At 42.3% G+C, this 8091-nt stretch overlaps 1 pseudogene; it reads right to left on the bottom strand.

Annotated features, from left to right (window-relative positions):
• Nucleotides 1-4526: 4526 nt before the first annotated feature.
• LOC101350582 (40S ribosomal protein S23 pseudogene) lies at nt 4527-7129 on the bottom strand (annotated as a pseudogene).
• Nucleotides 7130-8091: the final 962 nt, after the last annotated feature.

Genomic DNA, 8091 nt, shown 5'->3' on the forward strand with positions numbered 1-8091 from the left:
TGGGACTGACGGGGCGGGGGTGGGGGGAGACTCTGCATTTCATTCGTATATACCTCTATGAAATGAGCTACCATCAGGAAAACTTCGGAAAGTGTTTTAAGCCAGAGTGTGCCATGTATGAAGAGTAGTGGCATGGTATAGCAGTCGTTCTGGAACGAAAAACCGAAACATGCGTTCAAGTCTCCACTCTACTAGGATCGAATAAAATCTCCTACTAACCTCCAATCACAAGAAACTTGCCTTTGAACGTAAGCTTGTTTTCTTTTGCTTAATATATTTCTGAAGATGTTATTTAAAAAAAAAAAACAACCCAACTTGGACACGCTTTTAACTCAGGATTGAAGTCACTCCGAGGTTCACCCTTCAGCCAAAGATTAGACGGGTCTATAGGGCCGAGAGTAAGACACGTGAGCGACGTGCACAGTAGTTCAACCTTGTATGGAAGGCTAATGGGCACACCAGCCCCAAAGCGAAGATGAGAAGGCAGGAGGGACAGGAAAACTGAACGAATGGAAACAAGGAACCCGGGGTGGAGAACAGGAGAGTGCTGACACATCGCGGGATTGGCAACCAATGTCACAAAACAATTTGTGTATTGTTTAATGAGAAACTGATTTGCTCTGCAGACTTTCACCTAAAGCACAACAACAAAAATAACAAAATAAAAACAGTCACGTCCCGTAATCTCCTTGATCCTCCATTTCTTTCCTTTTAAAATAATAGAAACGTATGCCTGGCCTCTGTTTCTGGGTTTTCGCAATGAACATGTGAGCTATGTGATGTTTCCCTCTCTGCCTACCAAGCACAGTGCTTGACATGTGATAGGTAGTGTGTGTGTGTGTATAGAAAAGAAGTCAGCAAAGGGTAAACTGTTATTCCGAGGTATGAGAATTACTCATGTCTTAATGTTATAGCTTTGGTCATCTTAGATACAACAGACGGGTGAAATGGCTTTGCTGGGCCCTGGGAATCCCCAACACCTATGTGTTTACTCAGTACATAAAATGCTGTCAAAGTATTATGCACATTTCTTCAGTTGATCAACTTATGACCTGAGTAAGTACTTGTGATTTATTATTAAATGATAAGAGCAGATTACCAAGCAGATTTTTCCAGTATGAATGCATTAAAAAATTGTATGTAAGCTTTGAAAAAAAAAAGAATGTAAAAGGATGCATATTCGCCAAAATGCTAACAACTGATCATCTTTGCATGGTGGGATTTGGGGTGGTTTTCATTTCTTTCTTTGTGCTTTCTTTTATTCATCCAAAATGTGTATAATAAGCATCAGAGAAATTGATCCCTTCAGGAGCGTAGACGTTTGGTGGTGTTAGTTTTTCTTCTTCCCTTAAACACGTGCATCAGGTGTCAAGTGAAGGGAAGCCACGGGCGAGAGAGCTGAAGCAAGTCAACATGGGTCCAAGCAGGGAGTTTTCGCTGAGTGGGAGGTGTGGGGTTACCTATATTTTTGACTCTGATTCCCAAGACTTATTGACTGATCAATTGATTCATTTCTGTATTTTTCAATCTTTCATTCATTTGTGCTATCATCCTTCATTCACTTGGTCATTAAATAGCTATCGGATTGGCCACGTGATGCAGAGGAAGGGTACAGATTAGTCATCGGAGGACCAGGGTTCAAGTTCTGCTATCATTTTCTGAGGCCATGAGGCTTTTCTCCCTTTAAGCCACATAAAGTTCCCTGATTTGCAAAATGGGATTCATGGCGAACATGAAAGCTCTCAGAAAACTCCACAGTGCTGGGCAGAGAAGGGGTGTCTGTTAAGTAGTGCAAGACACCGCACCAGGAAAACAAGAGAGACAGGTACGTTACATGCAGCCTGCACTCTCGAGAAGCTTACACACACACAGTCTACTGGATTAACACCAACTCTGGCCGTGTGGGACACAGAAAGAATTGTTTACCTGGAATCCAGAAAGCTTGAGTTCTTGGCCAGTTTGATCTCCTGTGTGACCATGAGCAACTCACTTACCCCTCTGGCTCTCAGTTTTCCATCTCTCCTATAAAGAGATTATAAAACTCATTAGCTCAAAGGCACCCTGTAGCTTGGACACTCTATGAAATGAGCTAAACCATCATGAGCCAGTATGTATGATGCCCTGGTTCCTGTCTCGTCTTTCTCTCTCCAGTGCCTGAACTTGGCCCTGTCCTCAAGGAGTTCATAAACTGGTACGGTCTTTGGACAAGTAATTCCCTTTCCAGAAACTCAGGTTTTCATCTGTGCAATGGTCCTGGGGAATTGACTTAGTAATGATCTCCAAGATCCCTTCTAACCCAGGTGTTCCGATATTACTTTACCTGGGGTCCTGCAGTAAGAAAGCTTTACATTCAGAAGGAGAGCAAAGGTCACAGAACAATCTGCAGCAGAGGTGAAATGAAAATGCAGAGCCTCAAGGGAGTGTATGAATCCAGTAACCCCACTGGAGATGGCTGTGAGACGAAACCTGGTCCAGAAATGCAAAGAGTTATTTTTGAAATGGGTGTATCTTTGGCTATGTGTATTTTCACCAAAACAAAAGGTTGAGAAGTTAGAGGGTTGACATGTTGTGGGGTTGTTAACCAATGTCATAAAACAATATGTGTACTACTGTTTCATGGGAAACTATTTGTTCTGTAAGCCTTCACCTGAAGTACAATTTAAGAAAGAGAAAAAAAAAAAAAAAGAAATGCAAAGAGTTGTGTGCAAACGTGACAGGATCAGCAGCACTAGCTCTGGATTTTGGTGGACCCATTTCTTAGGCCACGCCCAAGATGGTGCCACCACTGTTGCACTAGTCCAGACTGGGAGCAACATACAGCTGAACACACTCTGGGCAGAGAACGGAATCTCTGGGTTCCTGTCACATCTCTGTCTCCTCATTTTTACCTGTGTCACCAAAACTCTCTGGGGATAGCAACACCTACCTCACATATTACTGTGATGATTAAATGTGAAAACACATGTGAAAGGTCTTGTAAACTCTGAAGTGCTTTGTACATGGAAAATAGAATTAATACTCTTGGAGGAGGACAGACTAGAAGGGCATCTTAAAGAATTATTCATCACTGGGTGGATAGCTATGCACCAGGCAGTGAGTTAAGCACTTTAGAAAAATCAATCCATTTAAGCTTCATAACATGAGGTGGGGACTATTATTATTCCCACTCTACAGATGAGGAAACTGAGTCCCAGGGAGTTTAAATAAATTGGTCAAGATACCACTAGAAAGTGGCAAAGATGGGACTCACACCAAGGCAGTCTGGCTGCAGAATCTGTGTTCTTAACCAATATGCTCTTCTGCCTCCCTGCATGGAAAAGACATTCTAATTCTATTTAATTCCATCCAGTAGGCATGGCCTAAGTGCCAGACTGGGCATAGGGCATATGATGATGAATACACAGGCCCTGCTCTCAGGGAGCACAAGCAAATAAGGAAATAGATTCTACAAGTATGATTGGCACTGGAATAGTGTAAAGCAAAAAGTAGAGATGGGAAAGACAAGGAGTGTTCTGGAGAGTCTGCATGACTAGGGCACCGAGGGTGATGGATACAGAGCCCGTCAAGGTGAAAGGTCTTGAATGCCAGGCTAAAATGATTAGGTTTTGCCTGCAGTTGACAGGGAACTATGAAAGGTTCTCGAGCAGTTGAGTAGCGTATCAAAAGTGTTACACTAATAAAATAGAAGAAAGCCATTCACCTTGGACCAGCTCTGTTACCATGATCTGAGGACTGGGAAAGATGAAATTAGATGACATTCACTTAATTTTTCAAGTTGAATTCTTCATCTAGGAAAAGAGGTGATGAAATTACAGGAATCTGGTATCTCATTGATACTCAAAATGGTGAAGAATGAAGAGTTAAAGTGGTAGAAGATTGAGTTGAGGGAATCTCAGAAGCACCCTGTACCCACCCCATGCTGGACTTCTGCTTCATCATTGGAATGGTTGCCTCGCTTCTGGTAAACTGGTAAACCTTTCCAATGATGGGGAATTCATTACCCAAGTGAAGCAGCCACTATCTTTGAACAGCTCCTACTGTTAGAATGAGTTTTTGTCTATTCTTTTCTTTCTAGCTTATTTAATTCCAAGTGCTCAGCCCTTGCTTTATTCAAATCTAAGAGCATCTTTATCTCAGTATCACCATGTTGGCAACCTCCACAGGCCTAAAACCTTTACTAGTTGTCAACATGACAATTTTGTTGGGTTCTGAAGGAGCCAGATAAGGGAGGCTCAGAACCTGGAGACCAGACATGCACTCTCCGGCGGGACAAACTTAGCTAGATTAATGGAAGAAACCCAGCCAGGTAAGTGAGACTTGGTGTCCTTTAGAGGTCGACAATCTAAAAGAGTGATTATTATGTGACCTCATCAGCTAAAGCCCAAGAGTAGGACTTGGTCACAACTTTGTTAGTCAGAAAACAGGTGAAGTAACTAAAATAAATCTCAACTCTAATTCCCTTTAAGCCCCCTTTACTTCTTATTCTTTTTTTTTTTTTCTTTCTGGCATATAAAAATTTATTTCTATCATTTTTTAACCATCAAAACTAATGATCTTGATGTTTCCTGCCTGCCTTTGTATAAGGCCAAAAGAGACACTGGATACTTGGACAGCCTTAACGCAGACTCTAGGAGTGTCACCAACAGCATGATCTTTGCAAACCAATCAGCAAACAGAACTTCATCGTTTTCCTCAATGAAATTCAAGCACCCATCATTGGGTACAAAGGCTGTGATTTTCTTGCTCTTCTTGAGCAGCTGGACTCTGACACACTTCCTGATGGCAGAATTTGGCTTTCGGCTTCAACCTCCACTTTTTCCAACACAATTTCCTTTGTGTAGGAAACGTCTCCAAAGGGGTTGGTCTTCAAGGTCATGCCCAAATGGGCTTTCTTGTACTGTTTACCATGCCACTTCCAGTCCTGTTGGTGGACACGCAGCTTCCTGGCAGTACAAAGACCTCCACACTTACCCTTGTTGCCGATGTCGCTGGCTGGAGCTTAAGAGACCCATTTACTTCTTTTAAAGGAATGACAAGGAAATCCTCACATACCGTTCCTGCAACCAGTACAGACTCTATGAGAGGCAGGGAGATTCACAAGAGGATTAGACATAGCTCCTGCCTCTAAGGAGTTGACATCTTGGGGCGGGGGGGCGGGGGCAGACAAAATCTCTTCCCATCAAGTCGATTCCGACTCCTAGCGACCCTATAGGACAGAGTATAACTGCCCCATAGAGCTTCCAAGGAGTAGCTGGTAGATTCGAACTGCCGACCTTTTGGTTAGCAGCTGTAGCTCTTAACCATTGTGCCATCAGGGCTCCAGGGGGCAGACAAGGGGCAAACAAACAAACAGAAAGATATGAAGAACCTGCAGTGCACACACAACAGGCCACCATCTAAGCTCCATGAGATGAAGACTGTATCTGCTCTTACTTACGAAACTGTATCCCCAGTGTCTAGAATGGAGCCTGGCCCATTCTCAATAAATATTTATTAAATGAATAAATGACTGAGTGAATGACAACATGATCGACAGCATCTGATCTGAAACCAGAATCATGTTCTTTTGACCTTCAACCTTATACCTTATTCACTGTAACCTAGCATCTCTCCGTTTTGTGATGTCCCCTGTTTGAGACTAGTCTTAATGGGTAGACTATTAACTAATTGAGGATAGGCACAGTGTCATCTACTCCTTTATATGCTAACATTGCCCATCTTAGTGCTGATTACTTGGGCACATAACAAGAGTCTCTGGTAGCATCGACAGAAGTCTGACCTTGCAAGGAAATGACCTGGTCATGAACCCTATCCATCTCCCTTACTGTCTCGTGAACTTGGGAAAGTCACTTGACCTCTGAACCTCAATTCCTTGTCTGCTAAAAGGAAGGAACATCACTTCCACTTCCCATAGCTATTAAATAATTTCATTCTGGGAAAGAGCTTGGCTTTTTTGAGAAAAGATGAAAACTGAACTGGCCAACTTCTTACCTGAGCTAGCTCGCCCTTTTCAGAGCTTTCAGTTTCAAGGGTTAGCCCTAGGGAGCAGCTGACATCAGAAGGGTATTTGAACCTGTGAACTTTTAGCTGAAACGTAAGCGTTCAACTCTCCCCAAGGTCTCTTTGGTGTTGCAATATTGGCCAATAGTTACTGCTGCACCCTATGTACACCCGGAAACCCCAAATTGGGTTTGCATCGCTCTGGTCGAGGAACCTTCCCCAGCTCCACCTCCAGTTGTTCCGTGGGGGCTTGAGGTGGGGAGGAGGAGTTAATGGAGCTAGCATCTCTCTGATAGGGGGGCGTGCGTGTGCACCGCAAACAAGAGCGGGCTGGAGGTGGCTGTGTTCTCAGCCTGCTTCTGTGAGTGTGTGTCAACAGCTACAGATTTCTTTAGTCAAAAGGAAAATGCTTCTGTAGTCGCAAGATAGATCCTTCCACATCTTCCCTCTGAGGGAGTTTGGAGGCCGTTTCTTTTCAGTAGAGTGCCTTGCTTTTCCCCCACATCTGTAATATTTCAATGACTTTTGCAAGCTCGTCTGCCTGCTTTTTAATAAGCAGGGCTTTGCATTTATGGTACATGTGCAAGGTCTGACCTTTTCGTAGGAAAAAACATTCATAACTGAAGTCTATATATAGTGGCTTCAGACTGGAGCAGATAAAGATGTAGGTCATATGACTTTTTTGTGTCTGAAGCATAATGCAAAAGGGAGGTGACAGACAATTCAAGCCTCATGAAATACTGCCTCTGGCTTGAGCCTTCCTACTATTTATCAAAGGCTTTAAATAATGACTTTGTTTTCAACTGGGAATTATAATGCCACCTTCCATTCCTGCACAGATTTTTCTTCCCCCCACAGGGGAAATTTACTTCGTTGAAAAAAGGTATTTTGCTATCTGGTTAACTCTTAACTATTCCTGTTAAAGGAAAGAAGAACGGTTGCCATCAAAATCTATTCCGTGAACAAATATCTACAATGGTATGATGGGTAATCAAGGAATCTGATTTCTATCACTTATCAGAGGAAAAAAAAAATGTCCCCAGGTTCGTTGTTGCCTAAGCGAACACAAACCAAATTTCTCAGCATTCAAGGCTGACATGACTAGGACCTCACCTGCCGTTCCAAACATCCCCACAGCCACTCCTTTTCATACTCTATGTTCCTCCATATTTCATGCTGTTTAGGCCTCCATGTTCCTGTGTATTTGCCTTTGCTCCCTTTACTCTTTCTTCCTGGGACACTCTTTCCTGGGCATCTCTGCATGTCCAAGTCTACTCTGAAGTGTATGACTCACATGTGCTCACCTCCACGAATCCTGCCTTCTTTCCCTTTCCTGACCTTGCCAAGCTCTTTGTCTGTTTCTTTATGAACTTATCATGGGTTATTTTGGATTACACTTACTGGTATCTATGTCTTATATTCCATTCTGTTAGACCATGAACTTTTTGAGGACAGGACAAGATTAATGTTTGAAGCATTAATCTTATACCCCATAGTAACTAATACTGGAGACAATGTACACCATGAAGCATCTATAAAATTGAAAAATGTTTAATGAGTGAATGAATTTGACTTTGGAGAGCACTAATGTGATTAGTTGAGCATTTACTATGTACAGCTACTATGCTAAGCACTATTTCATTTAATCATCACCAATAAACTCATGATGTTATTCTTGTTGTTACCTTCTACAAATAAAGAAACTAAGGCTCAAACAAGTTGAAAACCTAACCCAACATCACATAGCTAGCAGAAGTGTAGGCCAGGATTCAAACCCAGATCTGTCTGGCCCAGTGGGATCCTGGAGCTGATTGCTAACTGTTTAGCCATTTTGTCAGCTGGCTGAGAAGTACAGCCATTGTTAAAAATGAAATCATATAAACCTACAGTTAAATACATTTATTAACAACAAAGGTAATAAATACTTAAAACTCATCACTTCCTATTTATTTTACCACATTTTATTGTTATATATGCTTTTGAGGTTACTGAAGTTTCTTGTATCTATATGCTTCTTGTTGTTAGTCACGGTCAAGTTGATTCCGACTCATGGTGGCCCCGAGTAGAAATTCTATATAATGATGTGCTGCT

Source organism: Trichechus manatus, unplaced genomic scaffold (genome assembly GCF_000243295.1).
Source record: "Trichechus manatus latirostris isolate Lorelei unplaced genomic scaffold, TriManLat1.0 scaffold00092, whole genome shotgun sequence".
Classification (NCBI taxonomy): Eukaryota; Metazoa; Chordata; class Mammalia; order Sirenia; family Trichechidae; genus Trichechus; species Trichechus manatus.